This window comes from Saccostrea cucullata, unplaced genomic scaffold, assembly GCF_032062105.1.
Source record: "Saccostrea cucullata isolate Sc308-1 unplaced genomic scaffold, CSIRO_AGI_Scuc_v1 ctg586, whole genome shotgun sequence".
Lineage (NCBI taxonomy): Eukaryota > Metazoa > Mollusca > Bivalvia > Ostreida > Ostreidae > Saccostrea > Saccostrea cuccullata.
In genome coordinates, this window is record NW_026931374.1 from 15,019 (window position 1) to 37,576 (window position 22,558).

The window sequence follows — 22,558 nt, forward strand, 5'->3', positions numbered from 1 at the left end:
GTGTGTGTTTGTCAATAGAAAAATAGATTATGCAGTAAAAATGATAAAACATTGACACCTAAAATTAATCTATTAGAGTACTTTAATTTTTGGCACCATACAATAAAGTAAAAAAGAATTATCTCAATGAGTAAATATTACGACATACTTGTGTTGTGTGAAGTGTATAGAGAGGATTATTTTGAGAAAATCTAGACGGTAGGTGTTTAATGATACAATATGTTGATTTAAAAACTCATTAACAAAATTTCCTTTAAATAAAATAGAATAAAACCTTACATATTCACAAAATGAATTTTGTACATGGGATATTATCCTTACTTAAATTTCATTAAAACAATATAAATAAGATTTATTTGTGCTGCGAATCTTTCGATCATCCCCATATATATACCTTTCTCAAGTATAAATATCTTCACAAAAACATATTTTGTCTTCTAGTCATAATCCGTACTCAACTGCAAACTGCAACATTAAAATTCAAAACTAATATTTTTTTAGGTGAACATTTATTTTAAAATCAATAGCTGACGCAGAGTGGATTCTTAGTCAAAAATAACGCAACGAGTATATTAATTTGGCATATTTTTTTTTTCTTTTTTTCTTACATTTAGATATGTCTATAAAGTCGTGTCCATCAAATTGGATATCATTTGGATCTTCGTGTTACAATATCAGTGCACATGCGCATTCGTGGGACAAAGCAGCTGTAAGCATCTTCTCGTAATAACTTAAAATTATTGCTAGCTAAATAAATGTCAAAATATTTGAAAACTGTTTTCAGTATTTCCCTAATTTTATAATCTTTATGGCTTCTCTGTAAGAGATACATTCAATTTTATCGTCCTATTTTAATAGTTTTACTTAATTAAAATTATATAATGTTAACATGGTTAATGCTAACTTTTCCATGGAATAAATCGCAAATCTTATCAAAATACAGGGTTCACGATGGGTGTTACCGGTCAGTTGATTGGTTGATAGATTGTATATTGTTTAACGTCCCTCTCGAGATTTTTTCACTCATATGGAGACGTCACCGTGTGCCGGTGAAGGGCTTAAAATTTTAACCTTTACTTGGCAGTCAGGGCCATTGAGCAGTGAAGGATCTTTATTGTGCCAACGGCTGCTGCTGACACGGGGCCTCGGTTATTAAGGTCTCATCCGAAGAACCCTTTACCGCTCGTCAAAGAAGGCTTACCTCTTATGCAAACCTGAAACCATCATGAAAGAGGTGCGGGGGTCCGGGTTTCATATCCTCATCATAGATTTTAATTGCTTGTGGATTTAAAATCAAACTTTTGTCATTTTTTTTGTCATTCTTACACGAAAATTGTAGATGGAGTGTCTACGGTGTGGTGCAAAACTAGTCGAGATAGAGACAAAGGAAGAAAACGATTTTCTGAAACAAAGAATCAGCAGATATAGTGACTATGGTATGAACATGTATTTAAAAGTAAGATCTTATTTCATTTTATCTTATCTTATTTTTGAAATATTTAATGTAGCATTCTACTTCATTTACCTTAAAGACAGTTTTTGGATCGGTGGAACAGATAAAATAATAGAGGGAACATTTGTCTGGGCCTCCACTGGAAGTTCTTTGATGTTCACGGACTGGAACAGTGAGGAACAAAATGACATAAGAGGCAATGAAGACTGCGTTGAAATCTCCAAGACACAAGGGGAAATCTATGGGGAGCCGTTTTGGTATTTACTGTCAAAAAGTGATATCACCTATTCGAATAGGTGATATCACCTATTCAATTGGTGATATCACCTATTCGAATAGGTGATATCACCTATTCAGATTTTGAATAGGTGATATCACCTATTCGAATAAGTTATATCATTTATTCGAATAGGTGATATCACCTATTTGATTTGAATAGGTGATATCACTTATTTGAATAGGTGATATCACCTATTCGAATGAGTGATATCACCTATTCAAATTGAATAGGTGATATCACCTATTCGAATGAGTGATATCACCTATTCAAATTGAATAGGTGATATCACCTATTCGAATAGGTGATATCACCTATTCAGCACGAATAGGTGATATCACCTATTCAAATTATTTATGAAATAACAACAGCTCCCTAAGTGCCTAAATCTTATTTACTTTCACTTTCGTTTTATAACTCATCATTCTAAGAGACTTTGCATATAATTTTTATCAACCCTTATAGAAATTGTGGTTTGTTTTGCTTACAAATTTATTTATTACACTTATCTATCAAGTAAACTTTAGAAAAAAATGGAAAAACTCGGAAAAAAGCATAAAAACTGGGAAGTCCGAATTTTCTTGATTCCAGTGGTAATCTACATATTATAGGGAACATTCATTATTTAATGTTGTAAGAAATTCAAATAGGTGATATCACCTACTTGAATTGGTGATGTCACCAATTCAAATTAGGTGATATCACCTATTCGAAAAGGTGATATCACTTATTCGAATAGGTGATATCACTTATGCGAATAGGTGATATCACCTATTCAGCACGAATAGGTGATATCACCTATTCGAATAGGTGATATCACCTATTCATTTCCAATAGGTGATATCACCTATTCGAATAGGTGATATCACCTATACGAATAAGTGATATTACCTTTTCGAATATGTGATATCACCTATTGAAAATGAATAGGTGATATCACCTATTTGAATAGGTGATATCACCTATTCGAATAAGTGATATCACCTATTCGAATAGGTGATATCACTTTTTGGCAGTAAATACCAAAACGGCGCCCCATAGAAATCGGAATGTGGAATGACATTAACTGCGTCTATACTTTCTATTTCATACGTGAAAAATCTTTTGAATAAAACGTAAAGTGTCATTCTTATTACATGTAAATCGTAACTCGTAAAAAAAATACATAATATGGCAAGACGGTTTTGTTTAAGTAAAACTAGAATTCAATTGCAATGTTTGGCTTGTTTACATTTTTGTGCACATTAGATATGACGTTTTGTATGTAGTTCACCTAATTATACGGTCTGTATATTAGCCTATATGTTCTTTCACTTTCATGACTAATGTACACCTTGCCTGGCCTTTTTAAATGAAATTTTACGTGTTTAAAATGCATTTGTAATAGAATTTTTAATGCATGCTTTATTCTCATTGTCTCTATTTATTTGTTTATATCATGAGGAAAATTAAATGTCATTACTTTTGCACCAAAAATAGAGCATTATCAAATATTCATAAGTTATAAAAGGAAATTGAGGTCTATCAGATTTGATTTCTTTGTTTAACGTTTTCACTCATATTGAAACGACACTAGTTGTTGAAGGCGGGTTGTAAAATTAGCCTTACACCTAGCCTTTCTGTAGGAGGATTCAAACCTGCAAATTACGAATCAACTCCATACTCCAAGACTCTAAATTAAACAGTCTTACCACATGCTACGTGGATGACGATCAGCGTTGACGTTGTTGAAAACAATAACGTAAAAATGTGAATTTTTAAAATTTTACTCAATTATTCTGAAGTATTCCCAATGAATATTCTTCCTTGATAAATAATGCATTTTCTTTTACTTGTGTATGATGATTGACAATTTAATTAATTTAATTTAATTAAATTTACTCTATTGTCGCGCTGCTTTGTGCGCGAGGATTTTTATAAATTGCATCATACATGATATCTATCATATATTAATAATGTAAAGTCACTTGATCTGGTTAAACTCTACAACAGTCCTATATTAAGATGATTGCACATCTCTTTCAGTAATTGTTGCTAATATCCTTGAAGAAAAAGTATGCTATAGGAGGGATAATCAAAAAGTTCGCAAACTAATTGAATAACTTTCAAAAAAAGAAATGGTAAAAGTTTTCAGGGCTGAAAATGTTTCAACGCAGTCCTCTTCCATTTTAATGCGCAACTGCAATCATTCTGCCCATATGCCTATCACGTGATATTGGCGGTCACGTGACATGTTCTGTCAGAGAAGCTTTAAATTTTTTCAGACTCTTATATTTCTTACCATGCAGGATATTTTTTCCAACAAAAACAGTCCATTTGTCAGAAACTGCCTTAATCTCAACGATAGTATGCATGGATAATGATATCTTTTTGCAGAATGAGCATGGGAACCATCAAAAACCAAGTCTTCTGTCTTTTGGGCGTTGTTTCTTTCATGTGGATAAAGTATGGGTGCCTTCACTTTATAATATCTGATATGTATGAAGTCTAAAGTAACATCAACAATCTTGTTTATTATATTCTTCAAATGCTGCAGTATAACTTCATCTCCTGCATACGGAGTTTATGTATCTCAATTGATTCGATACGGGAGAGCATGCTCTTAAGAGGCAGTCCACCGGAAAACCAGGCAGTATTGTATTGATAGGCGGCACATCGAATGTGAGGAATATTTGATATTTTATTTAAAACAATATCAATGTAGTCCAAATGGAATAATGTAATCGAAGATTTGTTTGAAAATTACTTATTTAGTAAAATATCCGTTTCTTTCGTGTTACTGAGTTCTCCTATATAAACCATTGAATTTAGGTCAGAAACAAAGAACTGTAACTTCCAATGCATTTTTAACAGGACTAAAATTCACGCTGAACTAAATATAGAAATATTTCATCTTTCTGTTTCAAAAATAAAATCGGTGGGAAAAACACTTTTGAATTAGTTTTTTGGCAAAATATATTCCCCATTTTCAAAAGGTGAGTTATTTCCCCTGAAGGAAACTCTTTTACTGTGTTTAATACGCATGCGCTAAAAATAAAGTCACTTCCGCGGACGTTCTTGATGTAAACATGTTCATGGTGTAATGCCTCTGTCATATGTAAAAATGTTATTGTGTTTGTGAATAAAAAGAAATCTTAACTGATTCGTATTTCTTTTTAATTGCCCACTCATAGTCTCTTTCTGGATTTGTATTAATCTGTGTAGTACTATAATAAGGTGCTGTGTGATCCCCCCCCCCCTTACAAAAAAAAAAAAAAGAAACAAATTACTGATAAAATGCTGATATATATTCGAATAGGCCTATTTAAGGTAGCTAAGGACAACTGACCCCAAAAAAACCTGTCAATAGATTTTGTTGAAATTTTCACAAGATGTAAAGGGATGTGTAATGAACATTTAGTCGAAATATGAACGTGGCATTGTGGGTTAATTACGGAACCAGGGGGTAATGAGTTACCTCCCCTTTCCAGTCACTCCAAAAATCATAATACAAGATAATATTACCCATAAAAAATTTATTAGGCAATATGCATTCAATATTAAAAATTCTTTTTAAACAATATTGATACTATTAACTTATTTAAACAATGGATTGTCTGAACATATATAAATTAAGAGAATAATCCATGTAGAACATTTGAAATTCGAACAATTTGGCCATTTTCATGCACACAAATTTGACACTTTTTAAATTCTAAAAAAAATCTGTCCAATAGAATTTTTATTTTTTATCATTATATGAAAGATCTGTATAATGCTATTCTTCACTCAAAAAATCTTGGTCACATTGAGGGCTAATAAAGGTACCAGATGGTCCACAACTCCCCCTCCCCCTTTCTTGGGTTCCCATCCTAAAGGTAAGAATAACGATTAAAGTGGCTATTCAAAAAAATGCATAGCAAATTAGGAAAAAACAACTGAAGAAATAAATTAGAAGTAAAAATCAATTGCTAATAAATGACTAAAGAAAATATTTTTATGAAATAACAGTACATATAGAGTAGTAACTTGGAAGAGTTACCCCCCCCCCTCCTCTCGCAATAAAACATGTAATTAAACCAATATTGAAATTATCCATAGAAAGTTCCTTATCAAAATTAAAATATGAATTTATATTTCAACAATAGATACATGAACAAAAATGTAATTAAAAAAAACACATTTAAATATTCTGCAACATGATCCCTTTTGATTACTTTCATGCAAACAAATTCTATGTTTTCTTATAGATTTCTAAAAAATATATTGTATGACAAAAATGTCCAATACTATTTCTCACTCAGAAATCTCGACTGCATTAAGAGGCATTTTACTACATGTATTAAGTTACAGAATGGTCTAATACACCCCCTCCTTTTATGCATCTGATATTTTTTCATTGCAATGTCAATAATCCCCCTAATTATTAACATATCAAATGTATTCTACTTAATTTGTCGAAAAATACATTTTGGTCATACAGAATAAAGTATCCATCTGACATAGCACTGCAAAATTCACAAATTTCTATTCCATAGAATAATAAGAATATCATTGAAAAAATATGATCAGTACTCTTTCAAATTGATCAAAAGTCATTTTATTCCATGAGCAGGTAGGATAATAACATTTAATAGGCTATTCTAAGTCTTTTTTTCTGTTTGGCATCCAATCACACCTTGGTTTTTGACACCTACATGTATCAGACAATCAAACAAAATCAGAACCCCTACACTTGATTATTTTTGTTGATATCTTTGAGTTCTGCTAATTTCTCAAAAAATTACAATAAATATGTCATAGGTAGTGTACTTCAGGCATTTATATTTATTATTTTGATTTTGCTGAAGAATAGATATTTCTGCCAAAAAAGATTGATGAAAAAAATCCTCAGATTTACCTATTATTATAACTATAGACATGATACACGTACAGTCTGTGTTTTATTTTTTATGCTATATTTTTATTTACAAATAGGTACATGTAGGTAGGTTTTTGATTGAAGGTTGGACGCTAAATAGAGAAAAAAGAACATGAAATGGGCTTAGTCTAAAACCGTCATTGACCTGAGACATAAAATTACATAAACTATACCTAAAAATTAAAATCAAATTACAATGCTGCACTGGGACAAAACACTTGATGTAGGACATTTTATATAAAAAGTTAGAAAAAAAAAGATTCTACATGAATATTTGGAGTAGCTTATTAAAAAGCCTGAAAAACACTCACAGTGTAGATTATGCATAATAAGGAATATCTGTTGATTGGCCTATTACTGAACCCGACATCTCAAGTTTACATTAAATTATGCATACATTTTTTTTTAAAAAAGAATAATTTACACTCTACAGCAGTGTAATACTGCAACTGACATATACAAAACATAAAATAGTACATTTAACATGAAAGGCTGCATGTGGAGTGATCTATTACCACACCAGACATAAAACAGGGTAGATTAAATATGAAAAATGGAAAAAAAATCTATATGTGGAGTGATTAGTTTCCACTTTAAATGTAATACTCAATCAAGAGATACATGTACCCGGTAATATAAAGCTGACAAAGTAAAGTATTTTATTGACTATGTTAGTTTATTTTCAACAAGCGATTCTTGTCCAGCTCTTTGTTGGAAGGGGTGGAAAATCATTCTTCCGTCGAGCTGCAGTAGTTGAATCATCATCAGCATGAATGGTCTAAACTTCATATTCATATACCTTGTACTCTGTACTGATGAATCTATCTGTAATTTATAAAATTTAACAAATACAATATTATCTGCAGTCAATATCAAAATATATTTCTCACAATGTCTATATCTTATATAAAAAATTTCGGTGAAAAAACATGTATATGTAACAGGAAAAGAGAAAATGAATGGATGGACCGGGAATCAAACCTGAGACCCCTGCATCTCTAGTCATGAGCTATACAGACTGAGCTACCCTGGACAATATATATCCATGGCCCAAACCATTACATATTACATACATGTATATATAACTTGCAAAAATTTACACCTCATACATGCAAATTCCCAATTTTCTACACTTATTAAATTTGGAATAGCAAAATTTAAGTGACTTAACCATAATCACTATTATGCTGACATCAAGATCCCCTGGTCTGTTATGGGTTGGTGGTCCTATACCATAAAGTACCATCTTGATGGCTGAAAAAAATAGATCAAATAAATATACATGTATACCAGCAAAACCAAAATTTAATTATATTAGTTGATTGGCAAATCACTTTTTAACCAGTAAATCTAACATTGATTTTACCCTTTGAGCGCCTCACTGGCTGCCAGCACTGTTTTTCCACTCCTGTTTATTTGTGCTTTTGGGGATTTAAATTGCTTATTTTTGGATTTATTGTGCCGGAATTTGATGTGGAGAACCTATCCAAACACTAGTGGATGTGATTTTTTGTGTGTTGTGCATATTTTTTAGGATAATGTCATTTTATTTTTGACAATAGGACTAAATACCTGTGCTATTTTTAGTATCGTGGCCAATGTGTGTTCAGTCAGGTAGAAAGAATAAGACAGTGTACTCCAGGAGTGAACTTTTCAACATGTGTCACAAAGGTAGGGTATCTCTGGACACAAAGTGTACACTACAAGATCTGGGCCTCTATTTGGGTACCACGAGAGGTAAACGCAGTGGAGCCAGAAAACAGAGACAAATTGTAAGACGTGTTACTGTGCATGGAAATTCTGATAGTATTTCTGGGAGACAATATATACCAGCCAACCTTATCAAAATAACATCAAAAAGTCAAAGACCTATTGCCCCCTGTGCAAAACCTGTGGTTCTTTATACTCTAAACTGTAGATCAGTGAGAAATAAGACCGATTCCATCTGTGATCTTATAATATCAAATGATATTGACCTACTTGCATTAACAGAAACCTGGCTCGGGGACTCTGATCAGTGCGTCATATCAGAACTCTTGCCGGATGGGTACAAATTTATTCACAAAGCGAGGAATAATGGTCGAGGTGGCGGAGTAGCCCTCGTTTACAAGAGCACCATGGATGTTAAAGCTGTGAGTAGAGAAGATACATTCACACACTTTGAATACCTGGAATGCGTCATTAACTTCACTCGCCTATGTATCATATACCGACCTCCTCCATCTAAGAAGAACCAGCTTAGAAATTCAGTCTTTTTCGATGAATGGTCCCACTTTCTGGACAGTGTGGTGGTTGATCACAGGGAATTAATTATTACTGGTGACCTCAATTTCCATTTGGATAATTTGCAGGATCCTGAGGGTGTCAAATTTCTAAGGATCTTAGATGATCATGGATTGGTTCAGCACGTGAAGGAATCGACACATTCTGGAGGCCATATTCTGGATGTAGTGATATTGAGGGATAGCAGCTCTGTCCTATATGGTGAACCGTGTGTAACAGACCCAGGGCTATACGACAAGAATGGTCACCCTGCTGGTGACCATCTAGCCATCTGCTCAAAACTCACACTATCCAAGCCGGCAAGGGAGCGTAAGTCTATTCAATTTAGAAAATTCAGGGATATTGTAATCAGTGACCTAAGCGATTCAATCCGCTCTTCTTTCGAATTACAGAAAGGCGAAAATTCGGTGGAAAAGTCTGTGAATCTATATAATACAACACTTCAAAACATTCTAGATTCTCTTGCACCTGTACAATCAAAAGTGATTACCATTCGTCCTGACTGTCCATGGTACACCAGTGAGCTAAGAGCTGCTAAGAGGGAGAGGAGAAAGGCAGAGAGACAAATGCGTAGAACTGATTTGACTGTCCACAGGGAAATCTACCGCAGTCATTGTACCCAGGTATCTAAACTGGCTATTCACTGTAAGAGGAGTTACTATTCAAGCAAAATTGTGGAGATGGGCAAGGATCAGAAACAACTGTATCGCCTTACAAACAGACTTATGGGAGCCAAGTCCGATGTTGTATTACCGGCACATCAATGTGAAGAAATGCTGGCCAACTCCTTCGGAGAATTCTTCCAGGCTAAGATTGAGAAAATAAGAAATGAACTGTGTAATGGTAGTAAGATGGGCATTGATCCACTACAGGATGATAATGAGTTTACTGGTGTTCACCTGCATACCTTTGAACCTGCATCTCAAGACGAGATCCGTGCCATAATCTTGTCAGCATCTCCTAAGTCCTGTGAACTTGATCCCATGCCATCATTCTTGCTGAAATCTTGCCTTGATAGTTGCCTTGCTATGGTAACGGACATTATAAATCATTCCCTAAATCAGACTGTTGTTCCATCATCCTTTAAGCAGGCTGTTGTTCGTCCTCTCATCAAGAAAACCGGCTTAGATCCAGAGGAGTACCGCAACTACAGACCTGTCTCAAACCTTTCCTTCCTCTCCAAAATTCTCGAAAAAGTTGTTGCTAAACGTCTTGATCATCACCTAGAGGCAAATTACCTTCATGACAATGTACAATCAGCATATCGCCCATGTCACTCTACTGAAACAGCTTTACTTAGAGTCCATCACGATATTGTTGCAGCTCTAGATTCTGGTTCATGTGTGGCATTAATTATGTTAGATCTATCCGCAGCTTTTGATGTCATCGACCACTCCATTCTGATAAATCGACTAGAAATTGGTTTTGGCATATCTGGCTCTGCCCTCGCATGGATCAAGTCGTACCTATCAGGAAGGACACATAAAATTGCTATTGGATCTTCGTTTTCCAGGGACTACCATCTTAGATGTGGTGTACCACAAGGATCTGTGTTGGGTCCAAGGTTATATTCCATTTTTTCCAGACCTATTGGTAATATATGTTCCAAAAACAACATACACCATCATTGTTATGCTGATGATACCCAAGCTTATCTAATCTTTAAACCCAGGAACAACTGGAATAATACCGCTTTGAGACTCGAAACATGCCTGGAAGAAATCAAGCAGTGGATGTGTTCCAACATGCTAAAACTAAACCAGGACAAAACAGAATTTATAGTTTTTACTCCGAAACAACAACTCAAGGAGTCTCCATCCTACCATCTGAACTTTAGCAACACCATCGTGAGAGAGGCGACCAGTGTAAAGAACCTCGGGGTGTGGTTTGATAAGTCTCTTAGCATGCAAATGCAAATTTCCTCAGTGTCTCGTGCATGCTATTACCAGCTTAGGAACATTGGGAGAATACGTCCATTGATTACAGAGGATGCCTGCAAGACCCTGGTCTGTTCTCTTGTGACATCTAGGCTCGACTATGCCAACGCTCTCCTCTATGGCATAAATACAACCGAAATAACCAAATTACAAAGAATACAGAACACAGCAGCACGCATTATTACTCGGTCCAGGAAGAGGGAGCACATTACTCCGATCCTTGTTTCCCTTCATTGGCTTCCAATTGATAAACGCATCCAGTACAAAATTCTTATTTATACTTACAAAGCAATCAACAACATAGCACCAAAATACATTGCAGAGCTTATCAACGTATATCAACCTGGTCGTTCCCTTAGATCGGCAAACAAGCTGTCACTGCAAAGACCACACTGTCGAACATCAACCTATGGGAATAGACGTTTTGACGTGGCCGCTGCATCCCTCTGGAACTCTTTACCTCCACATCTGGTTTTATGCCCAACTTTGAACAGTTTTAAAAAACATCTGAAAACTCATCTTTTTAGGGAAGCATACGATTAAATTTTTATTTCTAAGTGTCAAATATAGACTGTTTTTTATTTATTTATTTATTTATGTTTAAAGATTTCTGACTTTAAATTTTTGGTTATTTTTAATCTTCTGAAATTTCTTATGCTCTATTGTATGCAGTTTTATCTTTTCGTGTTTTGATATCGTTTAATCATCATTTTGAAAAAATATTTTTAATTTTTAAAATGGTTATCAATACTGAATTTTATTTTCTTATGCTATTCAACAAATTTTTTATTCCTGATGTTGTTTTTATGAATGTATTTTTACTATGTTGTACAGCGCTTTAGAGTAATTGTGTTTATTATATAAGGCGCTCTATAAATTTTGTATAATAATAATAATAATAATAATAATAATTAAATTAAAATGCCCCACTGCCTGGCCAATATTCTAACTATACAGCAGCTGTAATATTTATAAAGATTTGTCAATTTCATCAGACCAGCAAACAAAATGTAAACAGTTTCAATGTTTACCACGCTGACACAGTTTTTACCAGTGAAGAAAAACAAAAATAATCTGTCCAGGGTTCGACACTAAGGGTAGTCCGCTGGCCCGCGACAACTGAATATTGAGTTTGGACTACTTAACATGCGTTTAAACTTGCCCTGCAGGGCTACTGTAAATTTTACCAAACTGAAACACTCACTCAGAGCAACAAAAATAATTATAATATACACAAAATTTACCTGATTATTGATAAATTAATTTACTTTTCAAACATGTTTTATCCCAAAATTATTTTTGTAAGTCAAAATGTAATTTATGTAAATACTGTAAAGGTGAATCGAAATACCCTAAATGATTATAAAATGTAGAATTTTTTGAATAGAAATATATCGTAGGTACAATCCGACAAAAATTAGGCCCCCAGTGATCTTGGAAATAAAAATAAATTATCTGTCCTTCACTGTTAATACATAATCTGACACCCATAAAAATTTCCCCTCCCTCCCACCCCCATCAAATGAATGACAGTCCCTTTATTACATTCTCTGAAATTTACTAATACTCATAAGGGTGAAGTTTAATGCTGAATTAAAATAGGCCTATTATTATGAAAGTATGTCATGTAAATATCTATAGATATGACTTACCAAGAGCTACTTTTGAGTTGATATCAACAGTGATCATAAGCCTCTCCATCGTATTACTTTCGGGGGCCGGGATTTCCCGTGGAAAGTGTCGATATATCCATAAATAATACAGTACTATCAGACCCATTTACATGTAGGCCTAATGTATTGATACAATAAAGTACTCTACCTGGTCACCATCGCTTTCAAAGTTTTTTGGAAAAGATACAAACGATATCACTGTGACTGAGAGCATACAAACTGATTTGTCAAGTTCCTCATCTCATCAAATCTTCGTCCCTCATTCGATTTCATTCATGTCATATCATGATTGAGATTCGAACCAGCAGCGTCGTCTGCTTTCGAATAGGGGGTGCTAGTTGGTCGTTTGCGATACACAGACATTTTAGTTCATAAAAAGGTTTTATAGTTTTCTGTTTCTTAAGATGTGTATTCTCTTATTCGCTCTAATTTACTTGATCTACCTTTACAGCTGAGCGTTCCTAAAACGTTTCTCTTGTACTTAGTCTTTTCTCGGAACACGTTGTTTACAACTTGCAGTCCGCCATATTGAACTATGCGCATTTCCGGAATAAGCCAACCGAAAAAATCTTAATTTAGAATTCGCATGCAATGTCACGTGATCGCTATCCGTAGCTACGTTAAAAAATAAAAAAACTAATAAGCTAATTTTCGGTAGTGGATGTTCTGCAGGCGGATCATCATTATTTACAAAATGTGCGGAACAAAAATTTTAGTTATAAAGTTTTTACGAATTAATCTAGCCTGCTGCAGCCATATTTTCTTTGTATCTCTAAGAATTTTTTGGAGACTGATGACATGTTCATCTACAGTTTTACCTCTGAAATTGCTGCATATACAGCAGTAGTTCGTCTTCCGCGCCCGATACCAAGAAACTGCGTTAAATTGCTCGATTGTATGTCATAATTCAATTCAATTTTCAATTCTTTATTTGCAAAAGACATACGTCTTATAGCATTTATACAATATAAACAAAAGAAGTAAAGGAAATAATGGCTGGTCAGTTTTGTAAACCCTTATAATACATGTACATATATACATATAAACTCATTTTAACAGTCTTTAGAGTTCATGTGGAGAATGACATGTAATAAAGCAGATATAATCATATCAATCATATAATAATATATAGTAGTAACAAATCAGCAAATGACACACCATTACATTATTAAATCATTTCTAAGCGCGAGGGCTTTATAGATAAACTTCCCTAAACTACAGAGTTCTTTTACATTATTCACACTTAGCAACTGTATTAATTTTTACATAGATGGCCTATACCAATAATATTTTTTCAAAAACTTTGTCCGCAATGTTGAGTAAATTGGGCAAACAAGTAAAAAATGGTATTCGTCTTCAATTTCTGTAGTACATATTTTACAGAATCTTTTGTCTCTTGTTTTTTTTATGCCTACCAGTTTCAATAAACAGATTATGCGAAGACAACCTCATTTTAGAAATACATTTTTTGTACACCTTTGGTATTGATTTTTCAAAATAATATTGCAAGCAAAAATTGTCAATTAAATGTTTATAAATATAACATTTTGATTCTATTTGCATTTTGCTATATAGGGTCTGCATAAAGTGATCATTAAGTCTTTGACGAATGATTGGCAGACAGATCCGACTATTCAGATTCCTTTGGTCGTTCCACATATACCCAAGGCCCAAACAATGTAATTGCTCCTTGATAAATTTTGCCCAACTTTGATAATTTTGCTTATCATTTTCACAACTACAATAAGACCAATCATAAGCAGCTCTTAATATACAATTTTCAGACTGTAATAATTTAAACCAGAATTTAAACATTCGATAAATACGAATAAGGTACATGGGTAGACGGCCTGTCTCAAAGTACAACATGGACGTGTTTGTAGTTTTACGAACACCAAGTACATATCGTATAAACTCAAGATGAACCTTTTAAATGTCTTGGCCTTTGTGGGATCCCCAAACTTCACATCCATAGTTTAAGATACTACACACATAGGTATCAAAGATAGAAAACAAAGTACAATGATTTAAGTAAAGCTGCTTCATTGTTGATTTAAGAGCGAACATAGCCTTGCGACCTTGTGCCGCTAATTGTTTTTGGGCATTATGGAATTTACAGTTATAATTAAACACAATGCCTAAATAGACAAACTGGTCCACTATTTCTATATTTTCACCATTATAAGTCCATTTTTCATTTGCGCGGACTTTCCCACCATTTCTAAAAACAACAACTTTAGTTTTTGATACATTTACATCTAGACCCCACTCGTGCGTATATATTTCTAGTGTATTTAACATGCTCTGTAATTCATCAATTGATTCTGAAAACAATACCATATCATCTGCATACATTAAAAGATAAAGGCTTAATAGCTGCAAATCAGTAGGCGTGTTACCCTGCTTTATGAACTCATTCTCAAGATCATTAACATATAATACAAACAGCATGGGCGATAAAACTTCCCCTTGTAAAAGACCAACATGACTTTCAAAAAAATTAGATATACGATCAGAGGATTTTACACAGCTTCTAATTCTAGAATACATGGAACGAATAATTGTAAGAAGTTTCCCTTGTATACCATAATACTTCAGTTTTCTATATAATTTTTCCCTAATGATGGAGTCAAAAGCCTTCTTATAATCAACAAAACAACAATAAAACCGTTTTTTAGTTTGGATTGCTTTTGATACAAGACATTGTAGAGCAAATATTGCTTCTGTAGTACCTAACATAGGTTGAAAACCAAACTGTGCATCTGTAATAACACTATTAGATGATGCCCATAATATAAGCCTTCTATTCAGTATTGAGGTGAACAATTTACAAAAGCAACTAATAAGACTTATACCTCGATAATTATTGGGATCGTCTGGATTACCCTTCTTAAAAACTGGCACTGGCACAATAATTGCATCAGACCATTGTGTTGGAAAATAACCAGATATTAATATACGATTAAAAATAATATGCAAACATGGTAAAAAAATATCCTTGAATTCTATAAAGTATTCATTCAAAATATAATCAAGGCCATGAGATTTTTCTCGTTTAAGACAATCTATAGCATCCGATATTTCTTTTTCAGTGATCTCAGTATCTAATTCTTCAAAAACGGTATTTCCTGTGTCCACGGGGGATTCGTTATCCATATTGGTAGAAGATGTTGATAAATCTTTGAAATGCCTTTGGAATATTTCCAAATCAATTGATGTATGGATTTGTTTTCTTTTTCGAAAATGCTTATAAAATATTTTTGGGTTATCTTTCCGGAGATGATCCAATAAATCGCCTTCTTTCCGTAAGTACTGGCGTCTAAGTTTTGCTTCAGAATGCTTGTAATTTCTTTTTGCCTCGGTTAAATTCAAATGGTTTTCTCTGTTTTTCTTATTATTAAAACGGGTGAGTGCTGAGCGATATATCCTATACTTTTCTTTTAATTCTACATTGAACCAAGGTTTGTCTGGTAATTTCACACATGAATGAGAGCTTGTTCCACCTGGATTTTGAACCGGTTTTGTAGGCCTTTTGTTAACTTCAAAATAAGGTCGCATAAGGTCAGTCAAACGTGTTGTAAACAAATCGATCGATACATCTATACTAGACTGGGACTCCGACGGGGTATTTTGTAAACATGACACAAGATCTTCATAGTTCTCAATTAAATCTGACCTGGCTTGGGAAATCAAATTCTGATTCCAGACGAATTGAGTAGAAACTTGATGTTCACTTTCACTATGCACAATTGAGTTACATATAATATTTTTTGATTTCAATCTAAGATGAAGAGGCGCATGATCTGAATACATGTTAAAATTTGCAACAATAAACTGATCAATTTGCGGAAATACATCAGGGGTAGTTATAACATAATCTACAACACTCATGCCCCTTGGGCCAACAAATGTATAATCTTTGTCCATACCCAACTTATGACGCCCATTCAAAATTCTCAGCCCACTACTTTTACAAAGTGATAATAATTTGTTACCCAGATCATTAACAACCATATCAGGATTTGTTCTACTTTGTATATGTGTATCCACGCCATAAAATAAAACTTCACTCAATTCTCTCAAAACATCATCATGTAATATATCATGCATTATGAAATCATTTGCGCTTGCTGTTCTTGCATTAGTGTCACCAATCAACATAACTTTCCCAAAATTCATATATTCAACAATTTGGTTTTCGAGATCACTGAATATATCGCAATCATACGTTTGGTAGAAATTAGAACTGCTTGGTGGTATATACACACAGGCCATATACAGATCTACAGGGCTTTGTAATATACATTTATCAAGCTTAAGCCATATAACAGTGTCATACATATTTTCAAGAACAGATACATATTGCTTAATATTTTTACGAATAAAAATAATACAACCTCCACCTTGCTTAGATTTTGAAAATTTTCTAGGAAAAACAAAACTATAAAACCCTTCCACCTCAACAGAGTACTCCTTTTCAATCCAACATTCTGTTAGGAGGATAATGTCATACGAAAGGATAAAACAACGGAAATTTTTGTCGTTGAATTTAGACGAAAACCCTCCGTTTATGTTCCAACTTATTATTTTTACACTAACTCAATCATTCTCCACTATCCCCTAGGTATCCTGTGTTTGGCACTCCACGGGCTCGTCTTCATCGTGTTCATCTCTGTCACCCTCAGTTTCCCCTATGGTCCCTCCCTTGTACATTTTACCGCTGATGTAGAGTTTATCTTACTTCAACTCTGCTTTTTTATTTTGTCCCAACGCTGCATGCAAAATGGGCATCAAGGCTTTCCGTTTCTCTACAATTTCCCTTGGGAATTGTTCACGCACACTGTAGTCGGTATTTTTAAGCTTGTATGCAGATGCCCTGACATTTTCCCTGATCCTGAAGTTGGAGAACTTTACAACAATAGGTCTTGTTTTGTTGTGGAGATATCTTCCGATCCTATGGGCACGCTCGATGTTGGCCTTAATTCCATAAAGGTGTAATTCTGCTTCACAAAATTGGTCAATGAGACTCGCGCAGTTCTCTCCGTTGTTTCCACGGTACTCGGCCAGACCGAAAAAAAGCAAATTGTCTCTCATACTCCTTGCCTGCAAATCTGTAATTTTACTTTGTAATTGTTCATTCACTGACTTCAGTTCCCTAATTTCCTTCACCGTTTCCTCAACATCACCTTTAAGACCCATCTGAGTTTTCTTGATTTCCCCTATCGAGTTCCCCAAATTTCCGGTAAATTTTTCCAGATGACCGACTTTAGACTGAATGTTTTCTATACGGTTACATAACAAGGACAAATTTTCACTTACTTTGTCTATTTTCGAGATTTTGGTGTCAAGGTCGTTGATTCGCATCATAAGTTGATCCACCCATGCAGGCTGCATAGTACTCGTGTTCGAATGTGCAGGCGGTGGAGTGTTTACGAATGTGCCTCGATCAATCATGCTATCTTGGTCGGCCATTTTGGTATTCTTCGACAACGGCTTGGGCGTTTGACCATCCGAAGACAGTCTGCGTTTATTTTCACCATTCATATTCACTCATTGTCTTTAATTGTTCACAAATACAGACAATTACCCGCTGATTAGACTTCAGAAATTAATAAAATATTCACAAATATTCACAAATATTCACATTTTCACATCACTGAGAAAATACCAACCATTATTCCTCACGCATGCGCAAGTAATTAACAAAGAACTTTTACTTACAAGAACACACTTTGTGACAATTAAAGACCTACTTCATTTGAATTAACAGTGTTTCTAGAATTTTTTATTTGTAAAATAATTGATTCACTATATAGTATTAAAACTTTGAATGGAATTCTAAATGAATAATTTAATCTCATGTCTTCATGTAACGAAGAAAGACTAATTAAAATGGCATTGACCTGAATTCGTGTTACATATATCGTATAAAGTCTGAACTGCATTTAATCAAAGTTTTAGTGTAGGATCTAAGCATATGTACATGTATATTCCCGAGTAAAATACACATTTTGTTTCAGATCAGAGAATTGAGAGCAGAAACACGAAATTGATACAATAATTTCCTAGCGTATTTCTCGTTAATTAACGGAAAACATTCTTTTCTCAAGTGTTACCTTGGTATTTATTTTTTTAAAATCATTTCAGTGTAAGTACATGCATTTATTTTTATAAGTTATTCTTTTTTGCAAAGTGTGTAAAAAAACAATATCAGAGAGAGAGAGAGAGAGAGAGAGAGAGAGAGAGAGAGAGAGAGAGAGAGAGAGAGAGAGAGAGAGAGAGAGAGAGAGAGAGAGAGAGACTCGTGTAGCCCCGTGTAACTGACATACATGTACATCTGTGAAAAAATATATGTACCGTATTTTTATTGAATTCACAATTAATAATTCTAATAATTTTTAATTTTCACAACTATGGTTCATATTCATTTACATATTCGTTCTCTGTACCTGTAAGCACGGGGGGGGGGGGGGGTGTCAAGGGGCTTAGCCCCACCCCCACTTTTTTCCCAAATGAATATTACTTTTTCTATTGAAAATGTTCATTGATGGACAGGTTGACAACACCCCCCCCCCCACACACACAGTTAATACTAAGGTAAAGTTACATAAAGGAAATGTAGTATTGTATGCCAAGGAACTGGTACTGAAATAAGTACTAGCTTTTTCAACTTTGGGCAAGGTATTTCTTTGCTTGTCAACTTTTCCAGGTAAGAAAAAATATTTCTTTGGCTAACCCCCCCCCCCCCCCCCATTTTTAAAGACGATGCTACGTGCCTGGCTAATTCGTATAGCTGTCTAGAAAGGGGGGCTAACAGACCCTTTATAAAATAATTTATTATCTTAAAAAATGCAAACCGTTTCCTTCTTTTAAAAAAATTTAAATACAGCGTGTAAGTTGATCACTATTTTGTTGGATTATCGTATTGCGTAGTCCGCGGAAGTTAGACGAGTGTAGAAGAGTTCCGATTTTAAGGGGAGATAACTCACTTTTGAAAATGGGGAATAGACGATTTTATGAAATTTTGCAGTGCAAGAGTTATCTCCCGTGGAATCGGTAAATCTGAAACACACCTTACTATCGGAATCCTAGAGAAATATTTAGAATCGACACACTAAAGAAAATTATTTTAAAAAAAAAATAACTACTTTATTTTCAAAATAGAACTCATTTACGCCTTCAAACATAATATTTGGATAAAAATGGGCTGTATTATTCAGGTTAAATCCACGTTTCCATTTATGTATCAGTGACGTCATATACCTGACTAATACTGCGTCACAATCAAATAGTTACAAGACTTCCAGAAAAGTTTGTAAATTCTTTGCGTAAAAGTGCAAAGAAAAAATAATTTCAAAAAAGTAATTTCTCCTTTCTGTTCAATTACTCTACACAGTGCATTATACAACATGTTAAATAATGTTTTTATATCTTCTTATACATGTTTTAATTCTAGGATTTGCGCAAAACTGGTTAATTTTTATAGTGTTTATACCGAATATTTCTTATGTTATTGGGATGTGAATTTTTTTTCCTGATTATTAAGCACTCGTGAATATTTTAGATTTACGCAAAATTAATTTAACGAAGTTGAGATGTTTACTTCAAGATACATGTTTTTGTAAAATCTCTAATATATTTATCTTTGCAGTCCAAAAAAAAAAAGAAACAAGCAGCGGTACGAAAAATATGAAAAAAAAACCCTGATAAATAATTTAAGCTACAATAATATTTATTACGGAAGATCACTGCTGAACTCCCCACTTCAATTTGACACTAAAACGGAAGATGGTTCAGTGAAACGTAACTGTTTTTTTTTTTTTTTTTTTTTTATTTTTAATTATTTTTATCTTAATTAGGGGATCGAAATAATTACATACTCACGTTTAATATGGAGTTAAAATATGTGGCTATGTTGGCCAATCCTAAAATGTTTTTATATTCATGGAAGCAGTTTTTGAAAAAATGATGCCATGATGCCCCCCCCCCCCCCCCGTGCTTTTTGCTTGTGATTTGTGGCCTCTTAAACAATGATGTGCATGAAAGAACTTTTTTTTTTTTATTCGCATACAATAAAATTTTGTGAAAGAGGAATATATATGGGAAAAGGATTAACAGAGGACGGGTTGAAAAAACTTGGTTAAACCCGAGACTATGCACATAAAAATATTTTCTGTATTTACACTGTAGGTACGTGCGACACTAATAGAATTTAAGAGCCATTTTCTGTAATGACTTGAACTTTTATATAGGAGCTGTGGCATGCATAGTCTCAGAATTTCTCCAAACTCTCTATGATAAAAGTCTTTGATACCCTAAACTGAAATCAAGCAAAAATTGGTTGCTATGTTTTATAGTTACCATGGCAACATGTCTTAAAGTTCGAAAAATGGCATTTTTTAACATGTTTAGAGCCCCATAGATAACATTTGCGGCAAAGCAAACAATCGGCAATGACTGTTTCCAAAAGTTGAAGGTCAGATGTCTCAAATGCATGATAAACATGTTTGGTAAATTAACTATTACATACGTTACTATGGTAACAAACTATTCAAAAGTAAAAAAAAATATTCATTGAATTTTATAAAGTCATACACGTAAAAATAAAAAGCAATTATAGGATGAAATGTGACCAAATAATAGAAAAAAGAGCCTTGAAACATATACCAAGAACAAATTATGATATTTCATTTTGGTTGGCAATGGTTGCCAAGGTTTTTATACCACAGAGAGCCTTCAAAGTAACACTCTGTATGTTTCAATCTGATCCTTTCTTTTAAAAAAGCACATTTCCTCATAACTGATGATCAATTTTTGAAGATGTTGGTGTGCTCCTAGTTTTCCCATTTGAAAAAATTCAGTTTAGATTCTTTAAATAGAGCGTTGCTATGGAAATAAGCAGAAAATATATGCTTAAAAACCTGAAAAATATTTTCTGTCCTTGGACACGTACCCTTAAATGTAGATTCCCAAAACTTTTATGATTGATATTTATTAACAGCTTACCTGACTTTTAATTTTGACTATCATCCAATCTCTAAGTGGATGCAAGAAGTTGGCACACAGGGTTTAATATTGATATAAAGTTCACAAAATCGAACATTTTACCTTCTTGGTAACCATAGCAACAGTGTTGTTTTCTTCATCAAATTTTATCAATATATGATATTCAACTTCAGTTCTAACAGATAAGTATGTTTCAAGCTGAGTCATTTAATTTGTTTCTTGGTTATATGGCAATTTAATTCTTAATGCAGTGAAAAATAATTCACTTTTAAGCACTGATACTTTGTTTCCATGGTAACACTGCAAAGTAGCAATTATACCCAATTTTTCTTATGGTTTTGGTGTTGTAAGGTCCTAAGGATGCATATTAGCCAGTCTTGAGTTTTCATGTTTTTCCTCAAGACAGTAGCATTAACCCAAACTTAGTTACTGGTTTTACATGGTAACACTGTGTTACCATGGCAACCATAAAAGTTATTTATAGAATAATATAGCTTATACTTATATACTTATGGTCAAACATTTTCATTGTTTTTCTTAAGTCGTTGATTGAGTTTGAGCATGTAACACCTACCATTAGTGAATACAGGGTGTTTTTCAGCATATTTCAGCATTTTAAATGTATTCCAAATGTATCCTTAGTTACCACTTACTTAGAGATATATTCTAAACATTTTCTTTACAGTATAAGTGACATCAAGGTGTCATGTTTTTGTGAGAATGACTTGTTTGCTTTTTCTAGTTTTTATTAAGCCACAGTCAAGATTTAAAGTGGCTGAAAATCTCGATTTTTTAAACTTTTCCGGCTGTTGCCATAGCAACCGAGACACATAGCAACGAAATTTTGTTTGATATTTGTTTCTGGTGTCAAGTACTAAGCATGGGTGAAGTTTCATCAAAATCGGTGACCATGCGTGGCAACGAAGTTTAAGTGGTTACAGAGAATGGCTATTAACTCCTTATTAATTCCTGAGAAAACATTAATGAAAAAAAAAAATACTTCGAAATAAGATATTTAATGAAGCTAAG

At 33.7% G+C, this 22,558-nt stretch overlaps 1 long non-coding RNA gene across 1 annotated transcript; it reads left to right on the forward strand.

Moving 5' to 3' along the window:
- The first annotated feature begins 618 nt into the window (after nucleotides 1-618).
- LOC134232396 (uncharacterized) lies at nucleotides 619-1,685 on the forward strand. Its single transcript, XR_009984763.1, has 3 exons — nucleotides 619-709; nucleotides 1,340-1,436; nucleotides 1,533-1,685. It is a non-coding gene; the product is annotated as an uncharacterized LOC134232396 (long non-coding RNA).
- Nucleotides 1,686-22,558: the final 20,873 nt, after the last annotated feature.